The following is a 14,326-nucleotide window of genomic DNA, read 5'->3' on the forward strand; positions in this document are numbered from 1 at the left end:
ATCAAAGCTGTGTATTCTACCCCCTCTATTCATTCCCCAAGGACAATGGGCCATTAGCAGCAGCTGCCCAGGGAGCCATTATCACCTTCACATCCAGCCTGAGGGGGGCGGAGCTGCTAATGGGCCATCAACAGCTCAACACCCCCTGGCTCGAGTTAATCACCCATTGTGTGAGTCCCTGCCCTGGGGGAGGGACTGGGTGCTCCCTGAGGGTACATAAGTGGTGGGTAAGAAAACCTCAGGAACCTCTTGTCAGATCCAGAGGAGCAGCAGGACCTTGACAGGAGGAGATCACCGCTCTCACCCAGACCCCAGCCTTCACCTGCACCAACAGGTTTTTCATTTCCTTTTGCTCTGGACTTGGGGGAGCCACAGGGGTCTCAGCACAAGGGCAAACAAACCCCCTTGGGTTTGTGCCCCAGGATACTGGGTTATACTGTTGGGTTTTTGTGAGTTGAAAGCAATTTCCCTTTTTGTGTCAGTGTATTTATTGTAATATTATTAATAAATTTTAGCTCTGACTTATAATCTCTCTCGTGGTGAGTTTATTTCCCCTGCTGGTTTGCCTTTAAACCAGCACAAGACCCGTCTAAATTTGTTCTTTCTTAAACTAAATTATGTTAGACAGTTTTGCTTTCTTTAATTTCTTCTAATCTTTGACAAGACTTTACTCCTTTTTCCACGCTTTCCTGTTGTTCTATAAATTAGCCTTGGCAACCTGAAAACCGGTAAGTTAAATGGTGTAATATTGGCTTATAAAAGCACCTCTCTTGCTGTACCAAGATACTTTTATCTTGTACTTATGAACTTATCATTTTTCTGTGTTCTTTTTAAAAAGAATTTAAACAAAGAACATAAAGCTGATTAAGAAGCTTTGAAATGGTCTTTGGATTGTTCCAAGTATCATAAATGTAAATTCATTGAAAGTCTGTTTTCTGGCTTTGTACCAAAATATATTGCCATCATTTCAGCAGCATTTGTTCAAATAGAAAACATGGTTAATAGAGAACACAGTTTCTCAGACAATGAAAATCTTATTTTATTATCTAATGGCACATTTTAGCCTGCAGTAATAGATAAGCTGGCTCAGTTCTTATGATTCACTTCTATTCATGGTATTTCAAGGTCATATTATTTGATTTGGACTAACTTTGACTCACAGTTGTGTTCGTTTACAGTCTGGTCACATTAAGTCTTTGGTAATGCATCTGATTTCACACTCAGGTAAATTGAACAGATGAACAAAAATGTATGTATGAAGTCTCAAAATAATTTATATACCACTGCTGGTATTTTTTGAAAAACAAGCAAACCACAAGAAGGACTTTCTAAGGTGACAGAACCACTTCTACTACAGTTTGGTGCTGAGAAATTGCTAATGTGACTGAAACAATGACTCCTGGTATATACTACTAATTCTTGTCACCATATAAGGTGATCATTTTGCATATCATGTATGATATCTAACTTCTAATTACAATTGTTGTGTCCTTGTGCTTGTTACAAGTTTCTAATTACTAAATTGCAGTGACATCAAAGAAAAAATGCTCAGATAAAGAAATCTTTAAATTAGTTAAGTCAAAAAATCTGCAGCAAAAATCTTTCATCTTGACCTAATTTACTTGAATTTCTATGCCTGATGTGAAGATTAATAACAGGTGGCCTTTCAGGGAGCACTCAGCTTGAGTCTAATGTTCTAGTTCTTTTATTATCCCAAACTTCTTTAGCTAAAGGATTTTTTCTCCCTCCCCTTTGCTTACAATATGGGACTGTAATTGAGTTCATATTTCTCACCCAACCTTTCAGCTGTAATTAATATTTTATTATATCAGATTTTATCACTAAATAGCCTACCAGCAGGGTATTGAGCCACACACACGCTCCCACACGTACGTGCACACACTAAAGTGATAGTGACTTATTGATGCCAAGCAAGCGCCATGTAATGAGTTATGGTTGAGAGAATACAAAATGCATTCATGGTACCCAGCTAATATTTCAAAGCAATTTAGAACTTATCTTATCTTGATCAAACCAGGAGAGAGAGAAATTAAAGTTACAAGACTGAAATACTCAATGCTGTGTTCTTATATCAGACATATGGGATCTAATAAAAATGGTGTATGCAAGGCCAGCTATTAACTGGTTTTGTTATTGTATTTTATGAGCAAGACCAGTTTAGGTCATACTCTTTTTGTACTAGGAGTTACACACTGTTCTCTGAGCTGTGCTAAGCACAAACACCTCCACAGCATGACAGATGTAAACATCAGAGCATTTAAGTTGATTTGCTATTTGTTCTTTAAACTGGAATAAACTGAAATGCTTTCCTTTCATTGCACTGTGTACTGAGGCAGGGGAGTTGTTACACTAAGCTATTCTGATGGAAATAAGGTGTTTTTAATAAAAGTTTTGAAAGATGGGAGAAGTCTTATATAAATAACTGTAAACAAGATTGGAGAGAAATGTTTCATAAACCTAGATAACTTTGATGATCGGTGGTTTTCATTGTACAAGCTTCCCACATAATTTGTGACTAGCTGGCATTTCTGTTCTCAGTAGGATTTTACTGAAGTCTCCCTCCACCTCTGCCTCTCCCTCTCTCTCTCTCCCTTTTTTCCTCTACATCCTTCTCTTTCCCAACCTCCCTCTCACCCTCACCCTCCTTCCTTCACAGTTTTGAGTAGGCGATTGCTGGAAAAAAGTACTCAAATTAAGACAGATCACCAGCAGGATAGTATAGAAGAAGGTCTATACTTGAGATGGTTTGTTAATTCTTTGATATCGACAGAAATAGCCTCTTGAAACACTGGCAGCTTTTTAAAAAAATTATTTTTGTTTGTGTGCAACAAAGTGACTTAGAAAATGAGGAGGCCCCTCTTCCCCAAGGGAGAGCTCTATTGCAGAGATGAAGAGCAGCGGAGCCTCTTCAGATGGTCGGGGAGGAACTGCAGTGTGTTTCTGATTACAGAAAACCTGTGGTCTTACTGTGGTGGGAAGGATGGCCTAGAAGATACAGAACTGGGGCTTGATTTGTTTGAGAGCACAGTTTTATTTCTGGTGCAGGTGGAGACAATCTGTCTAACTTTCTGCAATCAATACATTATGCTCTCTCCATTCCTATCCTTAATGTTAAAATTAATGGAAATTTTCTTTTCCTCTCTAAAGAAAAAAGCAAAAGATATCTATGGATGATTATGAACAACTTGGCAATGGTTTGGTGTGTCATAATAAGCAGCTATATATATAGCTAACTCTCTGACGATTATTTATTTATTTGTTCGGGTTTTCCATGTTGACTACCGGAAGATCTCAGAACAGTGGCCTTGTGGACTATTTTGTGGAATTAGTATCCACACAATCTATGCTTTCTATTCATTTTAAAGGCATGTTGCAAGCAGACTGTAAGGAAGGTAGGAGGCAACCCTATTTTGTACTTCTCTGTAGGGATGTCAGTCTCAAAGCCCTGGAGAATCTGGAACTTGGGGTAATTTGGTTTAGACCAGCATCATTTAAGTTAGTGATATTGCTGCTTGGGTTTAAATTAAGAGCACAAAGCCTTGTGGAGTGAGATCAATAGTATCTGCTGCCTAAAGGGACTGAGTCCTTACTCAGTAGGAATAAAACCTTTCACTGGTAAAATGAAGAAAGGGAGTACTCCTTGTCTGGTGTGTGCTATCATTACATATCGAAGATCAAAATTAAACTTTCTGGAACATAACTAAGTTAAAATTTATTGCTGATGTCCTAAAAAAACTGATCTTAAGTATCATCCTGTTCAGCTGCCTATGTGTTCCTTCCTTCCCTTATTAATACTGGACCTCTTGCAAATTTCCAGGCACAGATGAAATACTTGAATGTTGCATAAATAGTTTCTCACATATTTTGGAATGTCTGTGAAATATCTTGATTAGCATTTGAGGGATAGGCTGCGTTAGTTCATTTCATTTGGTCCATCTGTAGAGTGCTACAATTCACACACCAGCCAGCCCCTGTGTGGCCCAGAAACAGCCACAGCATGTGCTGCCTCTTTGCAGACAGTGTTTGGGAGATACTAAAAGATGCTGAGAGTGTTAAGAGTGGAAGCTGAGTATCACAGGTGATATGTGGAATATAGATGGGATTACAGGATGTTGTTTGGTACACATTTCTGAACTTCTTACTGTAAAACTTGTAATATCTTAGACTATTTATAAAGCTTTGAAGCATCTTCTGTTTCAAATGGCATTTAAAAAACCTAGTTGCCTGATCAGTGTAAATGGGATGTTGTTGTCCCATATACACGAAAGAGCTGTCAGCAGAGATGTTTTATGTTTGCCAAAAATATAATGGTGGCATACCTATCAGAAAGACTCTAAGCTTATATTTACCAGAGTTATTTATGGAAGAAGCCAAGTGTCAGTTGGTAGTACAATTAAAAAAATACTCAATAGATCATAGTGAGTGTAAAGAGATCCTGCAGCAGTCATTCTTGAATGACAGTGCCAGTCTTACAAAAGTTTATAATATGATTTCACAACCATATTATGAAATAATTTTATAAATTAGGCACAATGTGTTTGTAAAAGGTATTTGATTTTGTTATATTGCTACGAAGTCAAACACCTTTTACAAACACATTGTGTGTAATTTAGAAAAAATCACTGACAGTAAGTTGTTAAAAATGCTTTGTTTAACATGTATCTATATTAGATAGACTAGATTTTTATTTTATCATTCCTGCTATTACTTTTTTTCTTGTTAAACAGGATGATGCATCTCCAGCTGTTTTCAGTCCATTATGTGTTCTTTTATTTTTCTTTTATTTTCTTCTCGTCTACATTCCTTCCTCATGTAGCCTTTTGTATTTGAATATTTCAATCTTTTTCTGGTTTTATTTAACTCAGATTTTTTTTCTCTTTTCACATGCAGTTACTTATCTGCAAACTAAATGCACCCTTACAGTCCACTCATACTAAACATTTCCTTTTTTTCTGAAACAAAAAAGCAAACAAAACTAAACTAAAACCTCTACCAAAAAACACTCCCTGATCTCTGGTGCCCTGCTTAGCTTGTCACTTGCAGTCTGTATTTAGCAGATCTCATTGATACAGTATGGAGCACATTAGGGGAGATCTGTAGTTAAAGATGTCTTTGCCTTGTCCAGCAAATGTACAGTTAACAGGTGAAAGAATTTCTGAATATAGAACCAAGTACTCTCTTGTGTTATATTGCTTACACTTCAAGAAGACTGCTTTGAACTCAGTGTGAAACAGTACTATTGCAAGTATGTTTAATTTTATTTTCATTTTTTACTCAGTTTGTTTTGTGTGGGTCTCAAGGCTATGTACACAGTTTTTGTATTTTCTTGACATTTTTGAGTTTAAAGAAAAAGTAGCCAAATACATACATTCTATTAAGAACAGCCACAGAGAAGTCAGAAGTGTTTCAGAAGAAGTATGTATCTGATCATAGAGGTTTTTTGTGGCCTGTAATATTTTAGAACATTTATTTTTTCAGCAGAAGAAACAATAATTAAAAACTTCACCTTCAAAATTGCAAATGGATATATATGATTACCTATATAGAAAAAGAGAGAGAGAGAATTATGTGTTGCTAATACTTCGTGCCTCATCAAATTGATCTTATCATTATAGAGCAGTACTGAGTCCCTTGCAGAGTGGGGGTGGGGAAGTTCTATTTCAGGATTAAAGAATTTCAGGTGTAGAAGTGGATTTAAAAGTTGTGAAGACATAGCTGCATCTTTGTCATCTTGTTTGTGGTAATTATGACAGTCACTTAGACTTGTAGGCCAGTGTGGTAGTATCACTCCCAGTCTTAGCTGGGTATCAGTATTTAAATAAGTAGAAATAATTAACCTGTATAACCAGGAAGAAAAAAAAATCATCAATTTTTATCAAGGATTAGCAGGGTTGGGAGGGTTGAGAGAATAGTTTTGATTCCCTTGCCCGTTCACAAATCTCAGTTAACAACAGAATAATCTCTTGTCCTGCAATTAATGTTGGCATTATGTCTAACCACCACTTATGTGTGTTGGGCAAATGGCTCTTACAAATTTTCATATGCTGTTTCAGTAGTAAACTAATACCTATTTTGAATAAGGTTAGATTAGCAAATGTGTTGAATCTATTGATTTTTTTGCAAAGAACTGGACAAAGTTAAAACAGCAGTACATCAGCACACTGTATGTTGTAAAACAGAATACAGATTATCTACTACTGCTTACATGTTGGCAGCCTTTTATTGTCCTGCTAAACAGCAAGGTATTACAAACTGAAATTCTTAAAATATTTTTTTACCCTCTCTCTCCTTCTCTGACTTACTTACTAATGAAATAAAACTGTATTTTGAATTGTCATTTGTGATAACTGAATCTAAAGGCAGAAACATTTCAGAACCATTCCACAAATGGTGTATGGTTGCCTGAAGATCTGCTGGGCATTCTCTGCTCCTGATGCAGTGTGCTTAGATTTTCTAGAACAGTGACTCTGTGTACTGGGAAATAAGGCAGGAAGTTAAAGACACTGTCATCAGGACTAGGTGTCATACATCTGGCCAATGGAAAGTGAAAGGAGCATGCAGCATAGTCTCTTTTTCCTTGCAGATCTTCTTCTAATAATTTCTGGAACCAAGGCTCTGATGTGTCCCATAAATCCTAGAGAGTCCAGATTTGCATAAAAGAAATTTTCGGTTCTTCTATGTTTGGAAAATATTTGAGTCTATGATGATATTACAGTGGCTTTTAAGTTACCACTTTCAGCCCCTATCTGACTCTTCTGCAGTTAGATATTATGTAGCAAATATTTTCCTACTTAAGGGAATTGAACACATTTTCATATCTTCCCCTGGTGACTGTCCTTGGAGGAAAGAACAAGCATAATATCTTTAACTTCCAGTGAAATAAAGCTTCCTATTTGAAAGATTGTCAGGATTTCTGATATAAATCCATAGGAGTGGTAAGGAGAGGTTTGCTTGGATGTGTTTTTCCAGAAAATCCACTTTGTAAATACTGACTTTCAAGTCTTTGAGACTGTCCATACAAAAGAGTTGGGCAGTCACAAAGCAGCTTAGGACTTTCACATTAAAAACTAGATACTGTTCCACAGTGGACTTGAGTCTGTGAAGATAAAGCTTATTACGACACCTGAGAGTTTACATTTGGCAGTACCTCTAGGGGCTGAACCTAAGCTGTCTTATCTCCTCCTTTACAGCTGTTTAAGTATTTCTGCTTTGATTGATCTGAGAAATAGGGCTCCTTGCATGACAATAGGGGTGCTGTATAATATTAGTCTCTCTTGTGTTCACTCCAGGTCTGATTCCAAAAGATTTCTTCACTTCCACTTCTCCCCAGGGGCTGGAAATTTCAGATGCCACTAATAGTGTTTCCTGAGAAGGAAGATAGACCCAGCCTTGAAAAATCTAATCAGACTTATCTCTTGACCTGCAAAGCTATTAAATAAAGCCAGGTGTGGAAGTAGAATCATTCCATTCAAGTTTCAACAGGCTGATAGCACAAAGTATTTTACTTGTTTAGTACCTTTCTTACATTTGTGAAGCAACAACTGTCCCACAGTGTTAGAAGTCTGCCAAAGATTGTGGAGCTTTTGTTTCCTTAAAACCTTCTGACATCAAATAGATGCAAACAAAAAGTTATAAGCACTTGCAACTCTCTTCCCAAGAAGTTACAAGGATTTAAGACTGCTTTCACTTGCACAAAGAAATAGGCAATACACCTCTAACACTTGTATGTCATGTGCTTAAATGTAAACAGTTGGAAGATTTTTGATTGCTTTCATTTTCTGCTAATATTATTTGCAGCACAGCCTAGTTCCCTTTATCCCCTTATAAATTACATATAAATATATTACTTTAACAGTACTTACATTGTTGTTGGCATTGGTACAGCAGAATTAATGTGGAGATTTTGTCTGCTCTGTTTGTTTTTCTTTGCTATAAGTTCTATATTTTCATTTCTGAATATTATGTTCCTACAAGGGATTTTTTTTAAGATTCCTCACTCTTTTATCATTTTAGAAAGTATAGTGTGCAATGCTGTGTTTTACATAAAGCTAAGAAAATTTCTGATCTCCCAAATAAAATAGTCTTGAAATGGAGGGGTCTACCTTGAACAGTCTTCTCCATCACTGGTAGGCATGCTCATTTATCCTGCTGCTAATTAAAAACTCCTTGATTTTACTTCTAGTCCCCAGTTGAACAATGTGTGCTTCTCTGTTGGATAAAATATGCAAAATTCTACAGTGATCAGAGGGATGGAACAGCTATTCAGCTGGTTCTCTGGATTTGCATCTGTACTGGAAATGGTTGTATACAGACTGTATTTTATTCACTATATATTAAGTCTTACTAGAAGTCTTGACCACTGGAAATGCCTGTGTAGCTGTGATAGTGAGACACCTGGTAAGTCAGGGACTGTTTATCACCTGTGTTTAATGCCACATATAATGAGTACCCAGAGTCTTGCACAGTAGGAAGAGAGTTAGTGGAAATTTCTTGTAGCCTTCTTCTATTTGCCTTCTAACTGTAAATTATTAATATCTGTCCTTTAAAGAGTAATTTCCCACTTCCATTTCAAGATACAATTTACATATAATTTCTAATACCGTAAAATTTTAAGTTATACGATGAATTACAAGAACCTAATGCTGTAAGGCCAGGAAGAAGTAGATAAAAATCCCGAATGTTAATCCATGTAAATATGTTATGACTGTCTCAGAGACAACTCATGATAGAGATGAAGTTATGTTGCTGCATATAATATAGAAAAAATTGTCTGAAGACTGTATTCTGTTCAAGAAACAATGTTAGATAATAAACCTGCATCACACTTGATGAACAAAGATATACGAAGCTTTAGAAGTGAGACACTGATGGAACAACTGATGTATTTAAAAAGAGCTTATGTTTTAAATGGCAGTAGGATAGAAGAATTTTCAGTATTGTTGATACTGTCGGCACCCTGTAGACTGTTTAGGTTTGAACAATCAGGTTCTTCATGGACATTAACCTGAGATAACAGGGTGAGGTTTGGGTTTCTTAATTTTGCCTTTTATTGGAACTGATATTTTAGTAGAAGAATGTAGTAAAGTGATTCTAGCATGCAGATAAATAGAGCTGTGGGAATGAGTGAAATAATGCTCAAGTTGTAGATTAAAGGTCATTCTATTGTTTGACTCTGTTAGCGTAGAACAAAGCAAGCATGCAAGTCAAGATAGTCAAGAGAAATAGATCTATAAAAAGTACCAGTTATATGTATTTATAATAAAGCATGAGACTAAGAAAAGACTTACTACAACGAGCAGAAAACTTCAAATTAGGCTCGTAAGTGTCATCCTAACATTCTGCCAAGGTAGCCCAACAGTTTACACAGCTAATTGGGGCACTCTTAGTGGAGTTTAAGAGCTTTGCAGGCTTTGCACGTTTCCTAGGGAAAAAGCCCATCTTTTTTTTTTTTCAAGAAAAATAAGAAAGAGCATCTTGAATAGTTTTTAGATTGAATACCTAAAGCAGGCCGGAGAAATAAGAAAGTTTCCTTATCTGAGTTTACAGGTAGAGATCCGAGACCCAAAATTTTTAATTGACTTGCAGTTGTATTAAGACTAGTAAATGCATTCAGATAATCTTAGTCTATATTCAGTTCCTTCTGTAAAACGAATTTTAAGAAATACTTTATTGCTTCAGTTATGTGAAGCATCAAGACTGTTTTAGAGAGACAAAATCAAGCTGACATTTCAATGATGAAGTAGTCAAGCTTGTTTTCCCTTTGTTTATGATTTGGAATTACTTTTGGTGGAGGTATAATTATAGATTCATAAGTTTCAATTAATAAATGCCTAGATTGTGCATGTTAAGAACTGCTGTATGAAGAATTCTGAAGTCCATGTTTTTATCAAATAGGTCCTTCTTGGAAAGTTATTTTGTAACTTTGAATGAGAGTTTGATTAATTAATATTTGATTTACTGCATTCCAGTATTGTGGAATAACGTCCTGATTCAGGAAGTTACTAAACCTCACCATTTCATGTACTTAAGAATAGATATATGCTTCTTAAGTCTTCTTTTAAATATAGCTGTTTCATTAATTTGTCTAAATATTCTGAGCATCTTTTATTATCTTAGCATGGTTTTTTCTTTTATGTCACTTTTTCAACTCTGGAAAAGAGAGTATATTTATCAGACGTTAATACACCTCTTCAATTTATGCAATCCAATTTCAATAAGTATCTGAAATGCCTGCTATGTCTTATTTCTAACAAAAATAAAACTATTATATTCACTTCTGTATCTCTGCATAATCATTTAAATTTGGATCTGGTTTGGAATTGTTAAAATAAGAAGTAGATAAAAAATTTACATTTTTTTCTTTCTTTTCCTATGCACCTTTTTTAATCCCCAAATTTGAGATATTTGAATCCTACATTAAAAATAATTGCCCTGTGTTCCTTTCTCAAAGCAACAGTAAATTTCAGTCAATATAAAAGTAGATTTTGTTCTTAATTTCCAAGGCATGGAAATTTTATAATAGAACTACGTAATGTGAATTATATTTAAATCACATTTCTTTCCCTCAGAAAGATCAGTCTAAACTCTGGTGATAGCTGATAGGCTTTTGGAACCTTTCACTGCAGTACAGAATTTATTTTTTGGATTACAGATAGGAAAACTTTATTCTCTGAATTGCAGAGGTATGGAAAAGGAATAATGCAACTTCTAACAGACAGGAAATCTTACTAATGCCTAACAGGAAAAATAGAGTCTTGGTGCAGTGCTAGCTCAATGCACTAAGCTTGAACCCTTTTCAGAGTAGACAGTTCAGCTGTTCTGTATTAAAGAAAGCGGTGTTAATAGTAAGAATTAGAAAAGGCTTTTGGATTATAACTATAATTGGGATAATTTTTTAAAATTCATTAGCAAGGTGATCTCATTTTTACAAATGTAAAAAGTATCACTCATAAAATTCTGTCAGGTTTCCATTGACCCAGGTGCTCATAATGTGTTAATTTACATCAGAGAAACAGCAGTGTGTGGAAATTGGCCAGCAGATAGGATTTAGTTCTTTTTCATTAGCACTTGGACTTTGATGAAGGGGAACAGAAAAGAGCTGTTTGACCTTTCAGTGCTTAAATTATTGAAGAGCAAATAGATTTGAGGTCTAGATGCTTGCAAATCTAATTTGTCTTGTGGAGTAAGAATTAAAAGACATTTTGAGTTTGAAATTGCTCCAGTCAACTTACTTCTTTCTTTAAAGTATCTGAGAATGAATAGATGGCAGGCATGGAAAATTTATAAAAGGAGTAGTGCATATAGTATAACTACACATGGATTTGCCACAGGAGAAAGGGTGCTTTAATAACAGATTTGTTTCTAAAGTATCTAGAACATTTAGCTATAATCACTGAGTGAAAAATTAATAGAATCCTCATTGCAAGCAGTACTGAAACTGGTCATATTGTCTCATCTAGTCTGAGGTCCCTGTTATATTCAGTCCTGCTGCAAAAAAAACCCAAATGGTAACAATACTGTCCTAAGGTGACAGCCAGAGAACTTAGCTTGCTATCCATCATACTTTAGTGAAACTGAGGGATTCTTAGATTTGCTGCGGTACTGAGCACTTGCAAGGTATTTTTTCACTACCTTGCAAGAACAGATGTTTGTTTCCTTCTACTATTTTTCCCCATACTCCATTTAAGTAGTATTCTTTTTGTAGATTCACTGTAAATTAGTAGTTAGAAAAGGCAATATGCAGTCTTCAAAGTAGCTTGGAATCTCAGCTCTAAGCAACTTCAGTTTGTTCTAGAAAATTAATAGCCAAAATCATGCCAAAAACTGATTTGAAAGAGAAAAGCAAGATTGTAATATAGGTATTTCATGGCTAGTTTTTTTACAAATCAGTTTGCACAGGATCAAAGAAAGATTGCTGTGTATTGACCTTCATTTACTACTCAGCATGGAATTAATCAACTAATGAAAATCTTTCTGCTTGATAGGAAGACTTTGTTGCACAGAGCTGCAAAATGTACAGACAGTAGCCTTCAAGTGGACCCTCAAGACACTTCTCTGTCTCCCTGGCTGTACTAAATTTATGCATGGATTCAGTATCAGATCAAAACATTTAAATTTAGTTCTTCACTTACAGATGTCTACTTGTGAGCCGAGTATGTAGTTGTTATAGTCATTAGGGCCTGGGAAGCAATTAAATTGACCCCAAAGTAGACACTTTCTGTCTGCTCAGTTCTTTAAGACAGGTAGATCTGTAGATGTGTAGATATCGCCATGAAGACAGTTAGATTTAAGTGTGTTAACATTAAACTAAAGCTCCACTGCGGTGAAAGTCTAAATCAGACGGAAGAGGAGGTATTTAGGTGTTCTCAGAGTTAACTTTTTTTGTCATCATAGAAATGCACAATCTCCTACTGGAGATACAAGATCTTAAATGCATAGTGAACAGAGTCTGTGGTGTGTGGTCAGTAAGTCTGGTAAAATGACAGTGAAAATGGTCAAGAGAATTGGTGTTTTTCTGCCTCCTGGTGATATTTAACTATGAAGACTCTGCAGACCTAACATTGTGGTGTCAGAGAATTATAGAATGGTTTTGGGCTGGAAGGCACCTTTAAAGCTCATCTAGTCTGACCCCCTTTCTACTAGACTACTTTGCTTAAAGCTCCATTCATCTTGTCATGGAACAGTTCCACTGTTGAGACATCAGTCAAGCATGCAGCGTTATCTAAACATGCAAAGGAGCTGCAGTGTAGGAGCAGTATGTTAGTCTGGTTGTGCACTGAGTGGGTAAGGCTGCAGGGAGTGCAAGAGCTGGAGAGCTCTATGCCAGCGCCCAAAGCTGCTTGAGTCTAGCACAGCCCTAGCAGGTGCAGGAGCTCACTGATTATGAGTGGGTTGGTGTCTGCATAAAGTCGTCTCTATTTCTAAACCAGATGTGTCTTCAGAAGGGGAATATCCATAGATGTGCAGTGGAATGACTAAGCCAGTAAGACCTATTGGGTCCAGACTGAGACACATGCAGAGGCTCAGCCCAGGTGTCCCTGTACTTTGGGAAGAGTCTTCTGCCTTAAACAGTGCCAGGGGAGATTTATGTTGGACATAGGAAGAGTTCTTCACAGAAGGGGTGGTTAGATATTGGAATGGGCTGGACAGGGAGGTGATAGTCACCTCCCTGCAGGTGTTTAGAAGGGCTGGACTGTTTAAGAAAAGGTTGGACGTGGCACTCAGTGCCATGATCTATTTGACATGGTGCTGTTCAGTCATATGTTGGACTCAATGATCTCAGAGGTCTTTTTCAACCCTATTGATTCTGTGATTCTTTAAACATAATCCTCTACCTACAGATGATGGAATGAGAACATGTCAGAAGTCTGTGTGGATATTTTATCTTCAAGAAACTTAACCTACCCAGAGATTACTGCTTTTTATGAAATAGCTACTTGAAAGATCATAGATTGTTATTGGATTTGGATGATGTGCAAAAATGTGGACACACTGCCACTTTCAATTACCTAGGCTGACTTGCTTACTGGGATTCAAGATTCCAGGAGACAAATACTGATTAAGAATCACTGGTCCCCAGTGAAGCAATAAACTTGCAAGCCCATCCTCTTTAGAGACATGGGCTTCCCACTTCACAGATTTAAAAGCACTGACTCAGTCTTTTACAGCAACTAAGAGGGTATAATGATTACACTGTTTGGATATACAGCTGAATTAGCAATTTCTTTGTTCCTGCTGGAATGTCCATAGCACCTTTACAGTGAAGAGAGATGGACTGTCTCTGTGGGTCCCAATACAGCAAAGACTGCAAGTGCAAACTGATTTGCTCTGCAGAATAGAGAAACACTTAGAAATATGGTTACCTGTAAGATGTGTAGAAGTGCTTTGCTGAGTGAGAATAACTTCCATCAAGAAGTGTGTTATTCATGCTCAATGATAGTCAATGTGACACTGAAACTTTACTTTGTGTGTGCTTTTATGAGTAGTCAAAATGTCAAACAGTTAAGCAAATACTTTTCCCTGTCTCTTTGTAATTTATCGATTCATTTTTGTCTTAAGTACTAATTTCATTTCAATAGGATGAACATGTTAGAGAATAGAATCTATAGCTTTATACTTACTTTGGTGAAGAAAAAAATACTTAATTCCACATTTTAGCACTAATTAAGCATGCTTTTTCTGTACAAGAGTTCGAACAAGATGTTTCTTCCACTGTATGAAAAGCTGTGGTGTGTATGGCTAATTTGTTTTTCCAAAACAAACTGAATTTTTTTGAAAGCATAAATGTATTCCAGAAATTTATACA

At 36.3% G+C, this 14,326-nt stretch overlaps 1 protein-coding gene across 13 annotated transcripts in view; it reads left to right on the forward strand.

Moving 5' to 3' along the window:
- Positions 1-14,326, forward strand: part of PTPRM (protein tyrosine phosphatase receptor type M) — a 467,851-nt gene that overhangs the window by 275,703 nt on the left and 177,822 nt on the right. The window lies entirely within an intron of this gene.

This window comes from Pithys albifrons, chromosome 4, assembly GCF_047495875.1.
Source record: "Pithys albifrons albifrons isolate INPA30051 chromosome 4, PitAlb_v1, whole genome shotgun sequence".
Lineage (NCBI taxonomy): Eukaryota > Metazoa > Chordata > Aves > Passeriformes > Thamnophilidae > Pithys > Pithys albifrons.